The 24,699-nt window shown below is 39.6% G+C and overlaps 2 pseudogenes across 1 annotated transcript; both read left to right on the forward strand.

Annotated features, from left to right (window-relative positions):
• The window catches only part of LOC148740617 (uncharacterized), a 1,045,961-nt pseudogene extending 1,025,850 nt beyond the window's left edge, over nt 1-20,111 (forward strand).
• Nucleotides 5,163-11,911, forward strand: LOC148740657 (uncharacterized; annotated as a pseudogene). Its single transcript, XR_015997399.1, has 2 exons — nt 5,163-5,908; nt 9,682-11,911. The product of XR_015997399.1 is annotated as an uncharacterized LOC148740657 (transcript).
• Nucleotides 20,112-24,699: the final 4,588 nt, after the last annotated feature.

A 24,699-nucleotide genomic window follows, 5' to 3' on the forward strand; every position in this document is an offset into this window, starting at 1 on the left:
TAACTCACTTCGGATCATCTCATGACGAAGGAAAAGCATCTTACGCCCTAGAGGCAACATGTTATAATTTGAAAGGAGTACTCTTGGTTCTAGACTATCCGAACTTTTACGTTTATAGAGATTATGAGGAGTCTCACGGCCGATTCACTATTTTGATGACAAGGCGTTTAAGAACACGAGGTGACAATGTTTTGATGACAAAGTTTAACAACTCACCAAGTGACACGTTTATTATTTCAAGAACTTTTTGTATCCTAAACGTCTATTTGTTGATCATTTCTTAAATCTCAGTACATTATCAGTCTTTTTCAGAGGTCTTTAACGTTCAAGTTAAGTGCAGTCAAGTGAAATGCCACCAACTCCGGCGCAGTTTAGGCAATCATGCAGTGCATGCAAGTTAAGGCCAGTACTGTGCAAAGCTCTCCTGTGTGGTCTACTCCTGTGGAATACAACTTCGTGCGGTGTAGTGGAGACAAATTCAGTTTCATTTGTAATTAGAACATATGTATATAAGCACTATAAGATATAGTATAGCTGAGTAGTTTGCGTTGTCTTGAAGTTGCAGGAAAGAATATAAAAAAAACGCCTTTTTTATTCGAGAGCTTGGATCATGTTGAATAACTGCAGCTCAAGATGAAGCCAATTATCAGAGCTATCCATCACTAAGCCGGTTGGTAATGAATTTTTGATAATTTGTGATATCAGTCTTTGAAAGATGAGTTTGTTCGCTGAAAAGGAAACCTGATGTGTCGCACCGAGCAGTTGGGGAAAAAAGTTTTTGTTTATTAGCAGTACAAGTCATCTGAAGGAGGTAAGGATGAAATGTTTTGATTGCAACAAATTTTGTTAGACTTTATTTTTTAAGCATGACATCTTGACTTACTTCGAATCGTATCATAAAGAAGGAGAACATCTGACGCCTTAGAGGTAACATGAATCCATTTGTAAGAAGTACTCTTGGTTTTGGATTATCTGCACTTCTTCTGTTTACAGAACGCGGGAGGAGTCTTCGCGGCCGACTAGATATTTTTTATGACAACGTTTACTAACTCCCAAGGTAATATTTCTATCATTTTCAGAAATTGTGGCATCCCCAAACTTTTTTGTTCTCAATGGAGAAGGCTTTTGATAGCTAGTGCTTTTAAACAAGGCGCAGATATCCAATCAGCAGCCCACGAGACTGGTCACAGATGATGATAAAAAAAAAAAGTCTTTTTATAGGATTACACAATTACTGGTGAACCAGTAGTTTCCATTGTGGTCCTTGCAAACGAATGAAATAAATGGTCTAAATTGAACATAACATCATCAAGAACATCATTAAGAACCCCAACTGGCCGGAGGCAAACCAGTTGGCTATTTACAAGCGTGGCCAAGAATCTGAACTCGGGGCTACCGTAAACATTGACAAATCCAGTGGTCAGGGTGGGACTCGAACCCGGGAGCGGCGGATTACGAGTCCGACACTCTAACCACTCGGCCACACTGCCTCAACAAGTGAAAGTATTTCGTTAAGGGACAATTCAAGAACAATTTATACGACTTCCATTGTTACATTTCATTGGCTCGAGAATCAATCATTGTAAATAAATACAACTAACACTAGTAGTCCATACTTCATATGATTTAGTTGATCTTTTGGCGAACCTCAGTATATTATCAATCCTTTTAAGCAGTCTTTTGTGTTCAAGTCAAGTATAGTCAAGTCAAGTGCCATCAACTACAGCACACTTTAGGCACTGATCAAGTGCAGTGCATCCAAGTTAAGGCCAGTGTAATATTTATTTATTTATTTATTTAATCACTTTCACCAGAGTGTGGTGAGGGTCGCACAACAGAGCGAGGCTCCAAATTAAGTGCGCCCTATATCCCACCAATCCCACCCCAGGGGAGGACATCCATCACACAGTAATCTCGTGTGTGGGAAATTAACGTCTCCTACCCCAACCCTGCAGGAGACGGGACCTCCATTTATTCGTCCCTATCCGAGAAGACTAGAATATCTAACCATTTCTTGATGTTATAGAAAGGTAGCAAATTCTTCTCAATTATTTTAAGACCTCTGAGTGTTGTGCAAAGCTCTCCTGTGTCGTCTGATCCTGTCGAGTACATCTACGTGCAGTTAAGTACAGTCAGCCAATCAGAAAAGCGGACATTCAAGTGCGCTCCAATCTTCAGTCAGTACATCTTCAGTCGAGTACATCTACGTGCAGTTAAGTACAGTCAGCCAATCAGAAAAGCGGACATTCAAGTGCGCTCCAATCTTCAGTCAGTACATCTTCAGTCGAGTACATCTACGTGCAGTTAAGTACAGTCAGCCAATCAGAAAAGCGGACATTCAAGTGCGCTCCAATCTTCAGTCAGTACATCTTCAGTCCAGTACATCTACGTGCAGTTAAGTACAGTCAGCCAATCAGAAAAGCGGACATTCAAGTGCGCTCCAATCTTCAGTCAGTACATCTTCAGTCCAGTACATCTACGTGCAGTTAAGTACAGTCAGCCAATCAGAAAAGCGGACATTCAAGTGCGCTCCAATCTTCAGTCAGTACATCTTCAGTCCAGTACATCTACGTGCAGTTAAGTACAGTCAGCCAATCAGAAAAGCGGACATTCAAGTGCGGTCCAATCTTCAGTCAGTACATCTTCAGTCCAGTACATCTACGTGCAGTTAAGTACAGTCAGCCAATCAGAAAAGCGGACATTCAAGTGCGGTCCAATCTTCAGTCAGTACATCTTCAGTCGAGTACATCTACGTGCAGTTAAGTACAGTCAGCCAATCAGAAAAGCGGACATTCAAGTGCGGTCCAATCTTCAGTCAGTACATCTTCAGTCGAGTACATCTACGTGCAGTTAAGTACAGTCTAATTAAGTTTCATTTGGAAACGTGTAATGCAGTCTGGCTCAGTCAAGTTAACTTCAGCCTCTTGCTGTGCAGTCCCGTCCAGTCTTGAGAAATGCCAATCAGAAAAGCGGACATTCAAGTGCGGTCCAATCTTCAGTCACACGAACACATTATAGAGCTTCTACGTGACATTGTCGCAGATAGCTATTTCTAAATGAAAGCTTAAGAAGAGTAAACCTTAGGCTAAATTAAGCAAAGATAATTGATCAATAATAGATGAAATTAAGATATAAAAGTATATCTCTATAACTAATTCAAGTGATTAAATTCATATAAAATAAAGATATCATAGATAAATAGGAAGATAAATAAATTGTTGAATGAATACATTGATAAATGCAATTTATTTGTATGACCAATGTATTTATGATTTTCACAGCAGAATATTAAACTAATACAACGTTATCCAAACAGTTTGCCAGGTATGTTTTTTTCTTACAAGACCCACTGCAGCTCACGATGAGCCCATTTTCAGAGCTGTACATTACTGAGTAGGTAAGTGATTAACTATCATAATTTTGTGATACCAATCTTAAAAGATGGGTTTTTTTGCTGATAGAAAAACCCTCACGCGTCACATTGAGCAGTTAGAGACAAAAAGGTATTGTCCATCAGCACTACAAGTTATCTGAAGGAGGTAAGGCCGGAATGTTTTGATTGCAACAAATTTTGTCAGACTTAAGTAACAGATAACTGGTATTTATTTGTTAGAAGTACTCTTGGGTTTGGATTATCTGCACCTTTATGTTTACAGAATTTGTGAGTAGTCTTCCTGACCGATTCAATATTTTTATGACAACATTTAACAACTCACGAGGTGATATTTCTATTATTTCAAGAAATTGTTGTATTCCTAAAATTCCTCTAAATTAATGCAACTAACACTAGCAGTTAGTTGATCTTTTGGCAAACCTCAATGTATTAATAGTCTTTTAAGCAGTCTTTAGTTTTGAAGTCAAGCTTAGTCAAGTGAAGTGCCATCAACTACAACACAGTTTAACCAATCAAGTGCAGTGCATCCAAGTTAACGCCAGTGCTGTGCAAAGCTCTCCTATGTCGTGTAATCCTGTAGAGTACATCTACGTACAGTTAAGCACAGTCTAATTCAGTTTCATTTAGAAACGTGCAATGCAGTCCAGCTCAGTCAAATTAACTTGAAAGTAGTGCATTGCGATCCCGTCCAATTTAGTCAGGTGGAATTCAGAAAAGTGCAGATTCAAGTCTGGTCCAATTTTTGTTTTTTTTCTCCAACACAATGGAGTGTCTACTTATACCAGAATAAAGGGATATTTCTAAATGATAGCTTAATAAGAGTAAAGCTCCTAGTTTGGTATAAACGAAAAAAATGATCAATAAAAGATGAAATAAAGATATAAGATATATCTTAGTAAATAATAAAAGTGATTTAAAATTTTTTATTAAATTCTTAAAAAAATAAAAAGGATATGAATGAATGATTAAATTGGTGAATTAATAAATTGATTACTTAATACAACTAAATTGTATAACCAGTGTACTTAAGATTTTTACTGCAGAATATTAAACGGAAGTAAAACGTTGCCTAAACAGTTTTCCAGTTATTTTCTTTTCACGAGACTTTGTTTTCCAAGACACCAGCTGACCTTTGGAAGGACACAAGCAACTCCAGTATTACCAGTGAAATATGGCTCATTTTGAAACACGGGATATCAAAAGAATAGGACTTAAGTGCTTGATAAAGAGTTAGTCATTAAAGCAAGCTCAGCAACAGCTGGAGGAAGATTCCGCTAAAGCTAAAACATAACCATGGGTAAGTAAAAGCACTAAGTAAAGGAACTAAAAGCTAGTCAAACCACGTTGTCTTCCTCGGCTTCCAAAAGCCCTCATGAATGGGTGATTTACAGCATAGCCATTGCATCTTAATTGCAAAGAAAACAGGTCTTTTTATCGCTTCCAAACTCGAGAATATGATATCTTATAGGAGTGTTAATGACGATATAAGTAAAATTACTATACATACTTTAAAGTACTGTCTAGTATAGTATCGGAGTGGTAACTGGTCATTTTTTTCTCACAAAACCTGTTGACCTTTGGAAAGAAACAAGCAACCCCAGGATCTTCGATGAAATATGGCTCATTTAAAACAATGGGATATCAACAGAACAGTATTGAGTGCTTGATAAAGAAATCATAACAACAATTATTTATTATGTTAATTATTAATTATATTAATTATATTAATTATTAATTGTTATGATTAATCATAACAACAAGCTGAGCAACAGCTGCAAAACGATTCCAAAGCTAGGACACAGCTACACATAAGTTAAAGTTCTGAATAATAGAAGTAAAAGTTAGTTATAGCAGATGGTTTTCCATTTACAAAAGCGCTTATGAACGGGTGATGTACCGCTTAGCTAGTACATCCTAAATACAACAAAAAATATCGGTTTTTTTTTAAGTACAGTATAGAATAGTATAGTATACAATAGTAAAGTTTTGTATAGTATAAGAAGGTATGGTATAGGAGTGAACGTTGTCTCGATTTTGCAAGAAAGAATATGAAAGAAAAGGAGGCTTTTATTATTTGGGAGCCTGGAACATTTTGAACTACTGCAGCTCACCAAAGGCCTCTTTTCGGGACCTGTGCGCCACTGAGAAGGTAAGAAGAGAATTATCACAATTTTGTGATATTTGCCTCTGTAAGATAAGTTTGTTAACTACGAGAAAATCTCTCATGCGTCGCACCGAGCAGTTGGAGAAAAAAGTCATCGTCTATCAGCACTACAGGCCATCTAAAAGATCTAAGGCCAGCATATTTAGATTGTAAAAAATGTTGTTAGATTTATCCTTTTCAGCATGACCTCCTGACTTGCATCGGGTCACATCACAAAAAAATAGGACACGTGATGTTTCATAGGTAACATGCCATTATGCATTTGTAAGATGTACTCTCGGTTGTGGACCATCGGAAATTTTCTTTTTGCTGGATTTGAAGGGCGACTTCAAGTATCGTTAACTCACGAGGTGACTTGTTTAATATTTCAAGAGTTTTTGTTTCCTAACAGTTTCTTGTTTTCGGTAGACAAAAGCTTTTAACAGCGAATGTTACCAACGGTCAAACATTTGGTGGTAACGACCAAAAACTCGATTCGGCTCATATTCTTAAGTTAGGTAGGCCTTATGGTAAAACAGCACTGCATACTTCGTTTAGCTGAATATCGCTTCATTTTCGAGAAAATCGATAATAACTGAATTTCGACCAAATGCCAGTTTTGAAGCTCAAAATTTCAGGCAAATCTCATAACGTCCTGCCACGAATTGAAAACACTTGGACCGATAAAAACTGCCAAATCTTGAAAAACAACATCAATACAGATGTTCACAGCAATTTGAACAATTCTGGATTGTTTATTTTCACAATCTAATTGAATTTAACCGACCTTCTTCTAGCAAGATTAAAAATAGGTAAAAAGTAACCCGTTATTTAACTATTTGCTATACAAAATAATCGACTGAAAATCTGGCTTCTGGAAGGCGAAGTGTGGGTCTTTTCGATCTCCAAAGGATTTTTTTGGGAAATGATTAAGTGCGATTTAATCAAATTTTAAACTTGGATAAAATGAGCTGATTTGACGATGCCGTCAGTTGTTCGAAAATGTTCACATTCCGACACAAACTCGATTGTTTCGCATTTTACATCCAATCTACAGCTTATTTAATAGACTATCATCTTACCGTCCATATTGCTGAATCAAAATAGGGGATTACAGTCCTAAAATTGTTGCATTGCTCTCTCAATAGCAATAGAACTTGGCAGGATAGTCAACACATCCTGATAATGATTGCTTACAAAGCGTATCTCAGGGTTTCTCTATTTCCATTTCATTGAAATACTTCGCGTAAGAGATCTTTGTTTAAATATGAGTCTACAACCGAACCGTGAACCAAATGTAAGCGGAATGTTGCCAGTTCAGAAACATGTTTCGCGCGTGCAGAATAACGCTAATTAATTCAAAATGAGGTCTACTGAAATAAAACGCAAAAATAAAACATTGGACTATGAAGCAGGTGGCTACAGGAACTAAGGTCGTGTGTTACATATACGAAACAGGAGCAAACAATGATCTAACTCAGATCATAGTTTAATGTATTATAATTGAATGTTTCATGGTACTTCGGGGGATAAAGCTCATTTTAGGACAAAAAAAGAGCGAAAGATCTGCAAAGGGCATAGACCACTTTCATAAATGGCTGCCGCATTAATATTCTTTTGTTTAAATTAGCCCGACTGGCCTCGCTTGAGATAATGTATTCTTTTGAATTTTGTACTGGGGAACGAGGCCAGAAGGGCTAATTTAAATTTAAACAAAAGAATATTAATCCGGCAGCAATTTATGAAAGTGGTCTATAGCCCATCACACATCACTGCAGCTTTGCGACAAAGAAAACTGTAGTGTTTTAATATTTGTTTATTTAAAGGAAGTTTTATCAGGGTCAAACCTGGAAAACCACAACTATCGCTGAAATGTTTGTAAAAGCCAACGTTCAACAGCTTTATATTTATACTACTTTTTCTCCAGAAACTACTGTGCCTTGTTAAGTTACTCGTACCGGTGGTAAGACTACGACCAAGGTACCCTGCGAGCAAGGTACCCTGCGAGCAGAGGCCCTTTGATCTTCCCAGATTAGTCAGGAAGAGAAAGGAGCCTCTGCACGCCGCCTCGACTTTCCCTGTTGAGCCGCTCATCCACCGAAGCGGATGAGTCAGTCCGGTTGGAAACCAGTTTTGCCTGCTTCGGCTCAGTGCGTATACGTGTTATTAGAATTTGCTGACTAAACAGATACAATGAAATATATGAAGTTCATATATTTTGAACTGCGGTATTAGATACGTATGATGCACGATCCTCGCAGTAGATAGCGCTATTTAAAATATATTAACTTCATCTATTCATTGTATCTCATTTATCACTTTCACGGGTTTATTACGAATCAACTTAACGGCCTGCTCCCAGTTGGCTTGTTAGCTCAATTGGTAGAGCGCTGCACTAGTATCGCAGAGGTCAGTGGTTCGAGTCCCGTACAGGCCTGATTTTTTTCAGGTCTGATTTTCGCTATTGCTTAAATAGCGCTATCTACTCAGAGGATCGTGCATCATATGTATCTAATACCGCAGGTCAAAATATATGAACTTCATATATTCATTGTATCTCAATACACAACAGCTAACCAATGACTCCTAAACAAAGAAAGAACAATGGTAATTCCCTTGTGAGCCGGTACACCAGGACAGAACCAAATTTTGTTACGAAGAAAAACTTCAAAGCCTTGACTAGAACTCTATGATTTTTGTTTTCCTAATTTTGCATTCTTCTCTTAGTTTTTAATGAGTCAATATTTAGGATGCCGCCCAAAAAGAACACGCGCTTTAACTTGGCTCAATACATGAAAGATTGGAAGGTTGCAAGAGAGAAAGCTGTTAATGAAAATCGCAAGCTACAGGCAGAGAACAAAAAAGTCCAACGAGCCCAGGAAAAGGCGAGATAACATATTTAAGATACAATGAAATATATGAAGTTCATATATTTTGTACTGCGTTATTAGATACATATGATGCACGATCCTCGCAGTAGATAGCGCTATTTAAGCAATAGCAAAAATCAGACCTGAAAAAAATCAAGCCTGTACGGGATTCGAACCACTGACCTCTGCGATACTAGTGCAGCGCTCTACCAATTGAGCTAACAAGTTAACTGGGAGCAGGCCGTTAAGTTGATTCGTAATAAACCCGTGAAAGTGATAAATGAGATACAATGAAATATATGAAGTTCATATATTTTGTACTGCGGTATTAGATACATATGATGCACAATCCTCGCAGTAGATAGGGCTATTTAAGCAATAGCGAAAATCAGACCTGAAAAAAATCAAGCCTGTATGGGATTCGAACCACTGACCTCTGCGATACTAGTGCAGCGCTCTACCAATTGAGCTAACAAGTTAACTGGGAGCAGGCCGTTAAGTTGATTCGTAATAAACCCATGAAAGTGATAAATGAGATACAATGAAATATATGAAGTTCATATATTTTGTACTGCGGTATTAGATACATACGATGCACAATCCTCGCAGTAGATAGGGCTATTTAAGCAATAGCGAAAATCAGACCTGAAAAAAATCAGGCCTGTACGGGATTCGAACCACTGACCTCTGCGATACTAGTGCAGCGCTCTACCAATTGAGCTAACAAGTTAACTGGGAGCAGGCCGTTAAGTTGATTCGTAATAAACCCTAGTATCGCAGAGGTCAGTCGTTCGAATCCCGTACAGGCCTGATTTTTTTTCTAATTGTGCAGCAAAAAACTGCTGTGCACAACTTCTGACTGTAGATTTTCATTAATTAGTGAATAGATACAATTTTATGCCAATTTTTGATTAAAAACATTAATGGAAAAATATTCAATTTTGTGAGAAGAAAAAATATTTTTACAAGTTAAATTTTGGTGGACTGGCCACTTAGCACAAAGCCAGTACCAGAATGGCAGCCAGTGCCAGGCTTCTACGCCAGTGCCTGGGAAAGAAACCTGAGTGTGTGCCTGTGTTCATTTGGTCAGTCAGAAGACTGTCATATATGATGGTGTCTCTAAACTATAAACATCAAAATATCAAACGTAAGATATGGCGAGATACAATTGTTGTGTTCAGATCTAATGTTTACAATTTTGGTCTCATTCAACTACTTCTTGTTTTAATAAATGTGTTACTACCCAGTGTCTAATCAGCTAGTGATATTTTTAGACACATGAGGGACAGGAATCTCAGGCACAAACAAGAAGCCCTACTACACTTGCTGATGGACAATCAACACTGGGACCTAGAATTGCAAGGAAAAGGAGGCATGAGACCAGTGAAGCTGCTGCCAGAATTCATGGAGGCACAAATGAACTTTCTTCAGCCACTTTTGAGGGATTGTTTGACACTTTGCAGAAAAGATGCAAATTGTACACTCTCACAAGTTATGTGACAGGGAACAAGCAGTTGACTGATAGAGTAGTTTCTAAAGAATATAAGAAAAATGTTTTAAATTTGAAAAGTCGGATGACAACATCACACGAAGTATTGCAACATATTATGCAAGTGGTGTAATGGGCAAACAAAAGTAGAAAAGTGTTAGACTGGTGCTTTCAATGAGATCAAATGAAAGTAAACCAGGGAAAATAACAAGCATTTCAATTTGTAAAGGCTGTAAGGTACCAAAGCTTCTCACTTATAGTAACCTTGTGGAACAGTTAAAAAAGATTGACTGTTCATGAAAATTGACCTAGACTATCTAGAGGGATTAGAAACTGAAAACCCAGTGAATGGTGCATATAGAGACATAAGACAATACCTTCGAATGCTTGCCAAATTTTTTCTCTCTCTAAGAATATAAAAGAAAGCTCGAAAGGCTTCACAGAATAAACAGGCACTTTTCAAATTGCTCTTGGTGGTGATAGATGGCCATTTGGCAAGAATGAGAGCGCATGTTCTTTCTTGGTCAGTTTCCTCAATGTTGGAAGAAGGGTGGCATCAAGTTATGATAACCTTCTAATTTTTGGTGCCAACTGTGATGAAAGTTCTCCTGTTAGAAAGAAATATGTGAGGTCATTATTACCACAAATTGCAGAGTTAGAAAGAACTGAGTATGAATTTGAAGGCATTAAATTTGGGTTGAAGCTGGAGGAATTGCCAAATGACTTGAAGATACTTGCCATGTTGGCACATTTGGAACTGACAGGTCAAACAAGTGGAAGCCATGGAATTACCAGCAAAGAGTAAATGTTGTCAACAAGGTTGAAGCATTTAAAAAAAGAATAGCACTTGAAAAATTTCTGCACAGACAAAGAGATCTAAAATCACAGATTTCATTGCCAAACAAAATAGTAGACAAGAATTTTTACCTCTATTAAGTTCCTATATTGATAAAGCTCATGTGGAGCCCCTTCATATGAAGAACAATGCTTGGCAGTACTTTTTTAAAGCAGTTTTGAGAGAAGCAATAAGAAAATCTAAGCTGCCAGCTGATTGTAAAAAGTTTTCAGAGGTTGCACGTGATGGCCCTTTCACACGAGTAATTACAGCTTTACAAACTGAAGTAAAGACCAGGTGCCTTGCAAACAAGACAAAACAATGGTTCAATGAAACACAAGGGTCTGGAGCTGATTTGCTTTATGGATTTACTGGAAAAGATTCCCGATTTTGTCATAATTTCGTGAGATTAATCAAGTGGCTAAGCTGTGAAAGTGACTCCAGGAAAGAACGTCAAACAGTTCTTGCTTTAGCTTACTTAGGTGTGAGGCTTAGAGACTGTTTTTCTTTAATAGATTTGAGATAACATTAGACCAGATTGATGAGCTTTCTATTGCCTGCTATGAGTATTTTAAAGTAAATTCATTGTTCTTGCCAAGTTCTGTAAATCCTACTGTCTGGACATTGGGTCACATTGTCCCCACTCATTGTTGTCAAATGCTTGAAAAGTATGGGCAGGGGTTGGGAATGGTAACAATGGAAGGGCGAGAAGCAAAGCATGTGTTTCTGAAAAAATTAAGTGAAAATACAACATATCAAAACAGATGGGTTGAAATATTTAGACATGAATATGTGACGCTGATTTGGCTGCCTCAGCATGTTTTTCAGCAGCCAGAATCTGCATGCAAAAATGTAGCCTACATCCCAGAAAGGGTTATTGTGGTCTGTTAAAAGCACGTCCTGAGGATGCTAAGTGCTGTTTTTGTGGGGATCCAATCATGAAATTTATAGAGCATAGTGTTAAGGATGGAAAGATTGCTCCACTGCTTTTGTAATTAATGCTAAATCTGTACACAGTCTGACTCAAATCCACTGCTGACTTGAGATTATATTATGATATATTGTATTGGTAGCAGATAGGACCTTTAAGATAGTGTTTGAAAAAATTCCACTTTGATCACTCTTCTGTTGTGTGCTTTTGATTAAAATTTGACCCAACAAACAAATCAAACTGAATGGCATTGCAACATTGTTTCCAATATTGATAATGCAAGTCTACGGTATTTTAATAGGCTTTATTGGTAAATTACAGTGTTACTCTGAACTTGTGCCTTTTTAGTTGAACATATAGCTCTTCTCTTTCTTCAGGACTCATTTTTATGGCCTTGTTTGCCTTGTTTACTGACCTTGTAAACAGGAGTTGATTGGTGAATGTTGCCATCATTAGGCATTCAGAGAGAGAGTTTCAATGAAAAGTTTAGTTTTGAAAGTGATTCTATTGGTCGGAGTGCTCTGTTATGCCAAGGATGATACACCTAAAACCCAACACATCACACTTAGTTGGTGAGAAACCCTTAGGGTGTTGAGCGCGGGTATTTGTTTAGAATTTTTTGACAGTCTGCTCTGTTACGTGCACTTTTGTGCAACGAATTGGTTTTCAAGAAAAGCCCCCCTATTGAATAGTCTGATAATTGTTTGGATGTACAGGCATTCTGTTCACAACCAAAGACACAGTTTCCTCTCACGAACTCTAACTGACAGTTTAGACTGTCTGCAGCATAGGTTTTATAATGGAACACTTATATAGAAGCATATAGTTATATCTACAAGGTTGTTCAGTTGTTAGTCATAATTGTCAGTCATCAGATATCAGTTATATCATTGAGTTATTTCTAAAGCCAGGGAAACAGAAAAAAATATCAGTTGCTACTAAATTCAAGTAAAGAGGTGACTGCACTAAACCCAAGTGTAATGTGTTCTCAAGGAGGCTCGAAAGGGTTTTCAACAATTAACAGCAAGCGCCAATCAGTAAAAGATATCAGGACTGTCAAACTTATCATCAGGATAACAACGCGACATATGCATAACACTATGTTAGGGCAATCTTTTAAGGGGGTTCGTCAGGCATTATCTGTTGCCATAGCAACAGTACAGTAGTGCTAAAAGACCCTCTAAAACTCAGTTTTTGAAAGATATCTCAAAAACCAAGTTGGTGACCTAGTTTTTTTTTTCAAATTTCTTAAACGTCATCACATTCTCTACCTGTATACGTGATATAAAAAAAAACTACCCAGTAGAAATTGAATTATTTAGGAAAATGCTGTTTTAAAATGTAAAAAAATTTCCACCAGATAAATTTTTTTAAAATTTTCTTTAGAAATGCGTAATGATGTAAATAATTTGTATACAAAAAATCAGGGTAGGTCACCGAACTAATTTTCGAGATATTAGTTCATCAACTTAGCATGGTTTATTTCCGGTTTTTGCAATTCTAGCTTACACTTTTATATCCGGTCATTCGTTTTAACTATACCGCTGACTCACAGGCTCATTTTCGCGAGGACGAGTTCGTGTCCGTGCGATTAATCGATGGATGCCCTCAGAGCGGAAAAATCGTTCATCCTGAAGATGGATTCACATTGTTTTGTAATTTTACACCTTCCTGAAAAATAAGTCATCATTTGAGACTCAGACTGCTTACTGTTACGACAGTTGGAAATGAACTCCGGAGAGAATTCTTTAGCGGAATTCGATGTATGATGACAAGTTGATTTTGCAGATGGCGCCAATGCCAGTACTCCATTGAGGTCGGTAATGTTGAGTTTCTCGTACACAGATTGTAGTGTAACATGAGACAAACAAGCATCTGCCAGCTTCTGGGCCATGTTTGTCGAAAGATGAAGCTTTGCATCGAACGTCTGGATAGTATCTTGTCGTTGTTCCGAGAAGATGGCTTGATCGAAGGCCTCATTCAGCGATGCACATGCATTTACCATGATTGACCGATATAATTATTGTTCATGTGCAATTTGAACTGGAGGAGTGAAAATAATTTGTAGTGAAAAGAATTTGCTTTAACGTCTTCCAGATTGTCATGAGCGACAAACTCAGGGGAAATTAGGGTTTCATATACGTTAGTAATTTGTTGGTCGTCGCAGATTCGCGAATTTCTATAATTTGCGAGGTACTAGAGGTATGAACAAGACTTGACTTCATTTTTCTTTTTTTTCTCTTTGCCACTGCCATGTAGTGTTTGTAAGGTACACTTCGTGTGCCATACATGACGTAGGTAAGCAGGTAATGTAAGAGAGGATTGAATCATTAAAGCAGCATGGCAGATGTATAGATTAGATTCGTGTGTATCCATTTCCATCGACTTTAGAACGTGACATCTGGCGACGAGGATAGAAGTTGCAGCTGCCCAGACATGGCGTCAATAAAGATAGACGATTTAACGAGTGTGAAACCATTCGATCCACATGGTGAACCTTCAAGCGTGGGAAGGCGATGGCAGCGTTGGTTGAAAAGCTTCTCAGTTTATGCCGATAGCAAAGGCTTGCTCATCCAAGTGGATAAAGCGGATAATAAAATTCAGAGGAGAGCTTTACTCCTTCATTCGGCCGGCGAAGCTGTTCAGGAAATTTTCGAAACGTTACCTGACACAGGCGAGGCGAAAGATTACGAAAAAGCGGTGAAGGCTTTGAACGACTATTTCATTCCAAAGGTAAATTCGACATACCAAAATCACCTGTTTCGCAGCATGGAACAAGAGGACGGCGAAACCGTGGCTCAGTTCGTTACACGATTGAGACACGTGGTCAAAGACTGTGACTACGGCGACCAAGCTGATAACCAGATTCGTGATCAAGTCTTGCAGCGATGTAAATCACATGAACTACGGAAGAAACTACTGGAAAAAGGTGAGCACTTAACCTTAGAGTTGTTACTTTCGACGGCAGCAAACCACGAGCGAGTTCGGTCACAGCTGGAAAATATGGAAGGCAAAAAGGACGTGAATTTCGTCCGTGACAAGCAAGAAGACAAAGGAAAGGAGTCTGCCAAGCGAGCATGCTACAGATGTGGAAAAGTAGGACATTTTGGAAGAGACCCTGAGTGTCCCGCGAAAGGAAAAACTTGCCATAAGTGCGGAGGAGCTGACCATTTTAGTCCACAGTGTAAAACGAAAACAGCCAAACCTCTCAAACCTAGGCGGGAAGAGAAGACAAAAGGAAGGAAAACAAAGAAGTCAGTCAGGTATGTGAGAAGTGAGAGAGATGAAGATGAATATGCATTTACTGTGAATTCTGCTACATCACCTGAGAAAATAGATGTGACTGTGGGTGGAGTTGTAGTGGCGATGTTGATTGATTCGGGTGCAAGCACCAATGTGATTGACAAAAATCTGTGGTTAAAGTTAAAGCAAGACAAGATTAAGTGTGTGTCGAGAAAGAGTGATAAGAAGCTTTATGCATATGGCAGTAAACAGCCGCTGAACGTTCTAGGAACATTCTCAGCAGAAGCGAGAGTAGAGGGAAAAGAGGCCGAAGCTGAATTTGTTGTTATTAATGGCGAAGGGGCGGCACTGCTTGGAAGAGAAACTGCCATAAAGCTTGGAGTGTTGAAATTAGGAACCCAGATCTGCACTGTGACATGTAGTGAGACAATCATGTCTGATTACAAGGAGATTTTTGAGGGCGTGGGAAAGTTGAAAGATTTCCAAGTTAAGTTGTATGTGAATCCAGATGTACCCCCAGTGGCGCAACCAGTCAGGCGCACCCCATTTAGTCTTCGAGACAAGGTTAAGGAGAAGATTGAAGAATTAATAGCCATGGATATAATTGAACCAGTAGAGGGCCCAACCCCGTGGGTTAGTCCAGTTGTAGTAGTCCCAAAGCAGAATGACGAAATACGCCTTTGTGTAGACATGCGCAGAGCTAACGAAGCCATTATCAGAGAGCGTTATCCCATACCTACAGTGGACGAAGTGCTCCAAAGCCTCAACCAGAGCACAATGTTCAGTAAACTGGATTTAAAATGGGGCTACCACCAGTTAGAACTCCATCCAGATTCCAGAAGCATCACAACGTTCACTACACATTGTGGTCTTTACCAATACAAGCGTCTCATGTTTGGGATAAGTTCAGCTCCAGAAGTATACCAGCACGTCATCCAACAATCACTACAAGGCTGTGAAGGTGTTGCCAACATCTCAGATGACATCATCGTTCATGGGAAGAACACTGAGGAACATGACAGAAGATTGCAGCGAGTTTTGGAAAGGCTGAAAGAGAAGAACCTCACACTGAATGCAGAGAAGTGTAAGTTCCATATGACCCAGATGGTCTTCATGGGACTGGTGCTAAGCAACAATGGTATTGGTCCTACTGAAGACAAGGTAAAGGCGATCATTGATGCAAGAGAACCGCAAAGCGCATCAGAAGTCAGAAGCTTTCTGGGACTGGCAAATTACAATGCCCGTTTCATTCCGGACTTCGCTACAACCGCGGAGCCATTGCGAAAGTTGACCAAAAAGGGTGTTCGTTTCGAATTTGGAGAAGAGCAGAAGAATGCATTCAATGAGCTTAAGAGGAGGCTATCAAATGCAGATAATCTTGGCTATTTCGATAAAGATGCCAAGACACTAATCATAGCAGATGCAAGCCCGGTGGGCCTCGGTGCGATCCTCATCCAAGAGCAGCAAGGAAGGAAAAGAGTCATTAGCTACGCAAGTAAGAGTTTAAGCGCGGTGGAAAGGCGTTATTCGCAAACGGAAAAAGAAGCCTTAGCTGTCGTATGGGCATGTGAACGATTCCATGTGTACTTGTACGGCATTGAATTCACACTGTATACTGATCACAAGCCGCTGGAAACAATCTACTCGAGCAGGTCCAAACCGTGTGCACGAATCGAAAGATGGATCCTGCGATTACAGCCATATAAATTCCAAGTCAAATACCTACCTGGCGAGCAGAATATTGCTGACCCATTGTCACGCTTGTTGCATGCGAATGAACAAGCAGAACCATCACCGGCGCACAAGGTATCGGATGAATTTGTCAGGTTCGTCGCAGCAACGGCCACTCCTCAAGCGATGACAACACGTGAAATTGAAGAAGCCTCATCAGAAGACAGAGAGTTTGTGGAACTACGCCAGTACATTAAAGATGGGAACTGGAAAGGTGACCAGCATAAGCAGTACGTACCAGTATGTAGCGAACTGTGTGTTATTGGCAAGCTGATCCTTCGTGGTACCAGGATTGTCATACCGAGCAAGCTGAGACCTCGAGTATTGAACCTTGCCTATGAAGGACACCCAGGAATTGTCAGTATGAAGCAGAGGTTGCGATCAAAAGTCTGGTGGCCTGGAATCGACAGGGAAGCCGAGAAGTTTTGCAAAACTTGTTATGGCTGTCAGCTTGTAAGCAGCCCAGCAAACCCAGAGCCAATCAAGTCAACACCATTACCAAGTGGCCCCTGGCAAGATTTGGCCATTGACCTGTTAGGCCCATTACCCTCAGGAGAATCTGTTTTAGTCATCGTTGATTACTTCAGTAGATACTACGAGATAGAAGTCATGCGTTCCACAACGTCAGAAAAAGTCATAGAGTGTTTGGAGAAAATCTTCACCACGCATGGACTACCTCAGTCACTCAGAAGTGACAACGGTCCACAATTCAGATCTGAAGTATTTGAACAGTATTTAGAGAATAACGGTATAGAACACAGGAAAACCACGCCACTATGGCCACAAGCGAATGGCGAAGTGGAAAGACAAAACAGGTCTCTCCTCAAGAGGATGAAAATAGCTCAAGCTGAGGGGAAAGAATGGAAGACAGAAGTGCGCAAGTACTTGGTAGCATATAGGTCAACCCCTCACACTACCACAGGCGTGAGCCCAGCGGAACTCTTGTTTGGCAGAAAGATGCGTACTAAATTACCCGAACTGAAAGAGGAGAGCACAGAGAGCGAGATGCGAGACAGAGATGGCAAAATGAAAGCCAAAACCAAATGGTATGCAGACAAGAAGAGGAATGCCCACGAGTCTTACCTAGCTCCAGGTGACCAAGTGTTAGTCAAACAAGAGCGTAAAAATAAATTATCAACATCATTTGCTCCTGAGCCTTACGATGTTATCACCAAGACTGGAAACAGTGTTGTTATTGAATCACCAGACGGCACTCAACTAATGCGAAACACAACCCATGTAAAGAAGTATGAGGAGACATCACAGAACCCGGGGGAAACAACTTCAACGCTTGATGTTACTGATCCTGTGGAACCGGAAGCAGAACGAGAAAAACTGAGCAGCCCGGTTGTGACGAGACCGATTAGAGTCAGAAAACCGCCGGAAAGATTTAAAGACTATGTTATGACTTGAGTGTCATTATCGAGGACTATGTTTTGACTTGAGTGCCATTATCAGAAACTTTGTCGTGAGTTAATGTCATCATTGACTGTTACTGTTCATAAGGGGAGGATGAATGATTTTGTGGCTAGCCGTTTTATGAGTTTCAATTGTACTAGGCTTTAAGCGACTCTCTGTTGTGTTGACATCTTAGGATCGTTGTGGCTTTAAATAAAAAAAGGAAGGGATGTAGTGTTTGTAAGGTACACTTCGTGTGCCATACATGACGTAGGTAAGCAGGTAATGTAAGAGAGGATTGAATCATTAAAGCAGCATGGCAGATGTATAGATTAGATTCGTGTGTATCCATTTCCATCGACTTTAGAACGTGACATGCCATAACCGTGAACTTTCATTATTCCATTTTAAATGGAAAACAAAACAAATTTTGCAATCCTTTCGTAACAAATGCGAGTTTGCCTTTTCGTAGTTGTAATTTACAGTTTATCGAGGGAAATATCAACAATCTTTCTCACAAGTTTAAGATGAATATTTTATTTTAATTTTACCGTCTGTTGTTGAATTAGAATTAATTTAAAGTCTCATCTACAAATTTTACAATCCTTTGTTTACTGAAAATTATGTTTATTTTTATAGCAACATTTCCACTTCTCCATTTCTGTTCAATAGCAGTTGAACACCAACATAGCGCTAACTCGCCGAAAACGCTTCAAAATGGCCTGAGACGTTCGGAATCAACAAAGAAAACAACAAGGCAATAAAGTGAGCCCATTATATTTCAAAACAAGACATTTTTTTCTCTCTTTTAAGGCAAACCGATAACATCCCATACAAACCTTTATAAATATAAAACGTTACGCAACACGGTAAGAGTCACGTCCGCTTTTCTCGTAGTGAGCTTGGGCTGCCTGTGAGGGAGGGAGCTGTACCAATGCTCTACTGACTATCCAACATACTGTCAATCAATATCTTGATATCCCAGAGTGCAAAGCGGTACGCCTATTCGCTATGGATTTCAGCAAGGCTTTTGATAGTGTGAAACACGATCTCCTCTCGCACAAATTGAAGCAACTCCCCCTAAATCCTTTTATAGTTAACTGGTATCTAAGCTTTTTGGAAGACAGGCAGCAGAGAGTCATTAGAAATGGGTTTATTGGAAAATGGAAAAGTGTCAACAAAGGTACCACCCAAGGAAGTGTCAGCGGGCCGCACTTGTTCAATGTCTTTCTCAGTGATTTAGAGATACACTTGGACAATAAGAGCGTGCTGGTAAAATATGCAGATGATACAACCATTATCTCGCCTGTGATAGGTGATAATGACAATTCTATCGCACTGATTAATCAGTTTTCCCAGTGGTCTAGAAGTAATGGTATGTGTAGCAATACATCTAAGTGCAAGGAAATCATTTTCCGCAAGAAAGGTTGTACAATAGAGTTTCCGATGGTGTCTGGAATACCACAGACAAAAGAGCTTACTATTTTAGGGGTAACATTTCAGGAAGACAGTAGGTTCATAACACATATTCGGGAAAAACTAATCAAAGCAAACAAGTGCCTGTTCATTTTAAGATCTTTAAGGAAAGAAGGGTACAATCAGGCCGAAATAGACCATCTGTTTCTAAATCTGGTTCTACCAAATATATTATACGGGCTGTCCGTATTTGGCGCTGTAAATTCCGAATTAACAACAATCCAATGTTTCTTAGATCGATGTTATAAGCGCAAGTATACATCCGACCACATTAATGTTTATGAATTGTTAGTTCAACAGGACACACGTATCTTCAAGAATGTTTTTAATAATACAATACACCCTTTAAGAGCTATAATGCCAAAAAAGAAATCAACCAAGTACAATCTGAGGAAAGAGATAAGTCACCATCCTAAAATAAACACTGATAGGTTCAAAAACACGTTTGTCAATCGCTTAATTTTTAAACATAATCTAGTCTTATAATTTTTATCTTGATTTTCTCTGTAATTTATATATATACCTTCTTTTAATGTTGTAACATAGGATATGTGATTATTTATCTTATGACTTAATAAAGATTCAATTCAATTCAATTCAAGATTCAATTCAATCCTACACTACTTGTACTTCTTCATTTGCCAGTCCGCTGCTAGCTGGAGTGAACCCGATAAGTTATGTTCGTGGCTACTTATCACCGGTACAGGAAATCGGCCCGAATTATCGAGTGTTTCCGCACGTTGGTACAACGCAACAACAATAACAATAATATGACCACTTTCATCGGTAACATGGTCAAACACGAGCGGGAGTGCTTGATACATTAACGATTTCCCGGATCCTGTAGGCAACTTAACAAAAACATCTTCTTTCTCGACTAAAACTTTTCTAATTGCAAGCTTCTGGTGAGCATTAAGCTCGAAAATTTTGAACTTTGACGACGCTTTGCGAAAAGCTCCTTCAATCACCGCCATTTCTCTTGTGTTTTCCACATGAGGATCGCGATAGAAAACGATATCTGATTGGACGAGTCTCAAAAGGTGAGTCTGGCGCGAAAAGGTTCCTGAAAATGGAACCCGAGCTGTGATTGGACAACTCGGAGAAAGGAATGTAGTTCGGTTGTCAGCAGCCGTTCTTTTGGGGTAGCGTTGCGTGACATCCAAAAAAAGTGGCTGCGAGGGAGACCAAACATTTTCCTACCTGCTTTCAAGAAGTAAACTTTCCATTTTTGTTTCTCAAATAACCACTTCCGCTGGAAACAATAGAGCTAGAGGTACCCGGCAATTTTGAAACGCTCAGTGGCGGCCATGTTTGTTTACAACTCGGCCGCGGATCTGATCGCGCGCGCCATCGCTTATTTCTCTCGCGAGTAATAAGCTTGCGTGTATCTTGGAATCCATTCTCCCCGCGGTCAAAAAAAACCCTTTCGAGCCTCCTTAATTCATTCTTCCTTGAGCAAGGGCTAATTTGCCATTACTAAGGCGTCAATAATTGTGAAGCCTGCATAGTAGATGTCAACACTTTCTTATTTCCCTTACTTTCTTTATACATAGGCTAGTATTCATATTTCCAACATTTCTTTTTCATCCGAGTTAAGAAAGAAAAAAAGAGTTATTGGCTTTTATGGATACATCATATTCTTGTGCGTGATACAAGAATGGTGGGCATAGCACTTGCTTCAAAGCTATTTCAATTAAGTTTGACTTGTACACAAACGATTTTGTAAGATAGGTGAGCAGTTTACTTACAGTATTCCTGTGATTGGAGATGAATTGCAGCTACTTCTTTGCGAAACAATAGCGCTCTGGGACTGTGGTTAAACATTGACATTGCAACTACAGTAGCGTGCCGATCGCCGGTGCAATGAAGAAATCTGTGTAGCGACCCGTATGTAGGTGATGACGCCATAAAGGCATTGGGACGTAAAATTTGAGCGCCAAAGTTTAGCGAAGTGAAGTTTTAGTAATGGCGGGCAGGCGGCTTGAAAGCAATAAAAAGTGTAGTCATGTTGTTTTGGTTAATTTAGGGCCGCCTGGTGACGGAAGGGCATCATGAAGCCTGGAAGTCCGTAAGCCTTGTGTATCATTCAAAGAATGGAGTGATAGAAGACAGGGGCCAGGTGGAAAGTGTAAAAGCAACTCTCTATGTTAAGTGCGCAAATAAATAAGCATGCCAAAAGGAGTTTTTCAGTTTATAGAGTGGGGGCTGAGTGGTGTTATATTGCAATAGCGAGTTGTTTTTAGACTTGTTTGTGGTTGAGTATTTGTTCGAAGGCCTATGGGTGCTCGCGAATGAACTTCGGAATATGCAAATATAAAAAAAACATCACTAAGATCAGTAGGGTTGATATCGGTACATAACAAAGATAACTATAAAACAGATAAGTAGGTAGTGTATTTCCACAAAGCAGACGACTTGAAAGCAACAGAAATAGATATTTTTCAAAGCAATAAAGTAGATGATCGATCTATTTAAAACACAGATGTTATCTCGTTTCTCGTCTAAATTGTCTTACATGAACTACAGAAGTGTCTACAGAGAAAGAAAATAAGGTAAGAGCGTTAAAATCTAACAAGGAGAATTAAAAAACAAAAAGAAAACAACAACAAAAAAGGAGTGTGAACGCAACCGCTCAAGTTCCAACTCTGATCGTCAGATTACCAGTCCACCGCCCTACCGCTGATTACCAGTCCACCGCCCTACCGCTGTACCATGAAATTTTATAAGCATGTGCCGCGTGAGCATGTTCATTTTGTCGTTGGCGAGCCGTTCGATTGTTTGATCACCGATCTAAATCGTGGATATATTTTTCCTTTCAAACTGGAATATAAGGACGCTACTTGAACGAACGTATTATTTTTGGAAAATGTTTATTTGCTTCCTCAAGAGCCAGCCAATAAGTTCTAATACTCGATCGGTAAGCCGGGAAACACAATGATGCATTCCATGCCAAGCTTATTAAATTTCTTTGAGTATATAATTGACCTCTATTGTAGATAATAAGCTAAGATTCAAATTGATAGAGGGTAAATAATGCCATGCTTTCATGCTTTCGTAAAAAATGGTAATAATTTGGTAATAATCTATCCTAGACGGTGTTACATGAACAAATTGCTTAGAAATGAGTCCTAAGAGTGTATTGGAAATGAGTTATTTCCATATGGCGTGAGAGAAGCTCCCGGCCATGAATTTGTATAAATTGAAAAATTCATGGAAAAAGCTACAAGAAATCCATTGTGCACGTGGATGCATGCAGGTGCCATCAATTGAAAAAGAAAAATTCCTGGGAAAGTTGGAATAAGTTCAATGGTGTTGGAATTGCTTTAGGATTAATGCTGAAAGGGAGTTCAGGAACGACCCATCCATTGTGGTTTGGTCTATGATATTGTTCAGTACTTTTTAAATTAGGGAGGGACTTGTAGAGGTTGGTTCAATGTAGTACATGCAGCAAAGAAAGACCAAAGAAAGGTTTGAGGAGACTTTTGTGTGATTGAATCATAGATCCTGTTGCCTTAAGTAAGATTCCTTGAACAATTATCTGTTACACCCATGCCCATGCCTGACTCAGTGGGATATCTTGACTCAGTGGAATATCATCATTTGATGAATGAAACAATTTGCTAAACAAAAAGTTGCTTCCTGTTCTGCCAAGAATAATAGTGTCCAGAAAGAACCAGAAAGTAACATTCACTTGTTTTAAAAAATGCTGTAGATTTATCTAGCAACCTTTGAATGAAATAGTGGGTTCATTTACAATAATTTGTAATAAGGGGAAAGGTAGGGTGTTGAAAGTATGAAATGATGAAAATGAAAAGTTACTGGCTGCCTGCAAAATAAAATTTTACCGAAGAAAGTGCCGGCCAAAGGAGACTAATGGATTTCATTGGGGGGCTACACTTGCAAATTTTTTTTTCTTTTCTTATATCCTTACAAGATTTTCCTTTGACCTGCCTGATATTGGGTCAAACTTTTCTTAACTTAATATAATTACATTGGAAATAAAATAAAAATAAAGACAAAAATACATCAGAAAAGAATAGAAGGAAAATCAAAGATTTTAATTGTAAAGGAGAAAAGGTCCTCGATAGAGTTCCTAAGTTTCAAAACAATAATCCAGAACTACTTGAGTTTGGTTAAATTTACCTGCCTACTCCCCAACTCCCCTGGGAGTATCTAGTGCACCCGGGAATCCATTTTGGCCGCGTTCTCATGCGTTTCGTGCAAGTGGCAGAAGTGAGTTCAAGGCTCACCCCCCTCTTTTGAACAGCCTCTAACTCTCACGCGTGTCACTCTGGCGCCCGTTATTTCCAGGAGCTGCGCGTCTACTCCCCAACTCCCCTGGGACTATCTAGTGCACCCGGGACTCCATTTTGGCCGCGTTGTCATAGGTTTCGTGGAAGTGGCAGGCGTGAGTAAAAGGCTCACCCCTTCCTTTTGCACAGCCTCTCACTCTCACGCATGCCACTCCTTCGCCCGTGATCTCCCGGAGTTGCGCGTCTATTCCTGAGGTTCCCCTGGGTCTACTGCACATAAGATTTCATTTTGGTTGCGTTGCCATGCGTTTCGTGGAAGTTGCAGGCGGGAGTACAAGGCTGACCGCCTTCTGTAGCACATGTGCCTCTTATTGCACAGCCTCTCAATCGCACGCGTGCCACTCCGGCGCCCGTGATTTGCAGGAGGTGTGCGCCCACTCCCCAACTCCCCTGGGACTATCTTGTGCACCCGGGAATCCACTTTGGCCCCGTTGTCATGCATTTCGTGGAAGTGGCAGGCGTGAGTTCAAGGCTCACCCCCTTCTTTTGCACAGCCTCCAACTCTCACGCGTGCCACTCCGGCGCCCGTTATTTGCAGGAGGTGTGCGTCTAAATATGATAAAGCCAATTACTGCAGACTTCATAAGAGATTTTCACTCCATCACCTTCTAACGATATACTGTTTGCACAGTAATTGGTTATATCAACTAAGTTAAAGTTGTAAATTGGCCACCGTAACGAGTTAAAAAGCCGACGTTTTTGAGCGTTAGCCCTTCGCCGTTCGCTCCGACGAAGGGCAAACGCTCGAAACGTCAGCTTTTTAACTCTTTACGGTGGCCAATTTACAATTTCAACTTAGTTGATATAAGCAATTACCTTGTTACCCCCATCGACGCAGCGCCACAGTTTCTTTAGAAACTTTCACCCTTTACTGTT

Source organism: Stylophora pistillata, chromosome 2 (assembly GCF_964205215.1).
Source record: "Stylophora pistillata chromosome 2, jaStyPist1.2, whole genome shotgun sequence".
Taxonomy (NCBI): domain Eukaryota; kingdom Metazoa; phylum Cnidaria; class Anthozoa; order Scleractinia; family Pocilloporidae; genus Stylophora; species Stylophora pistillata.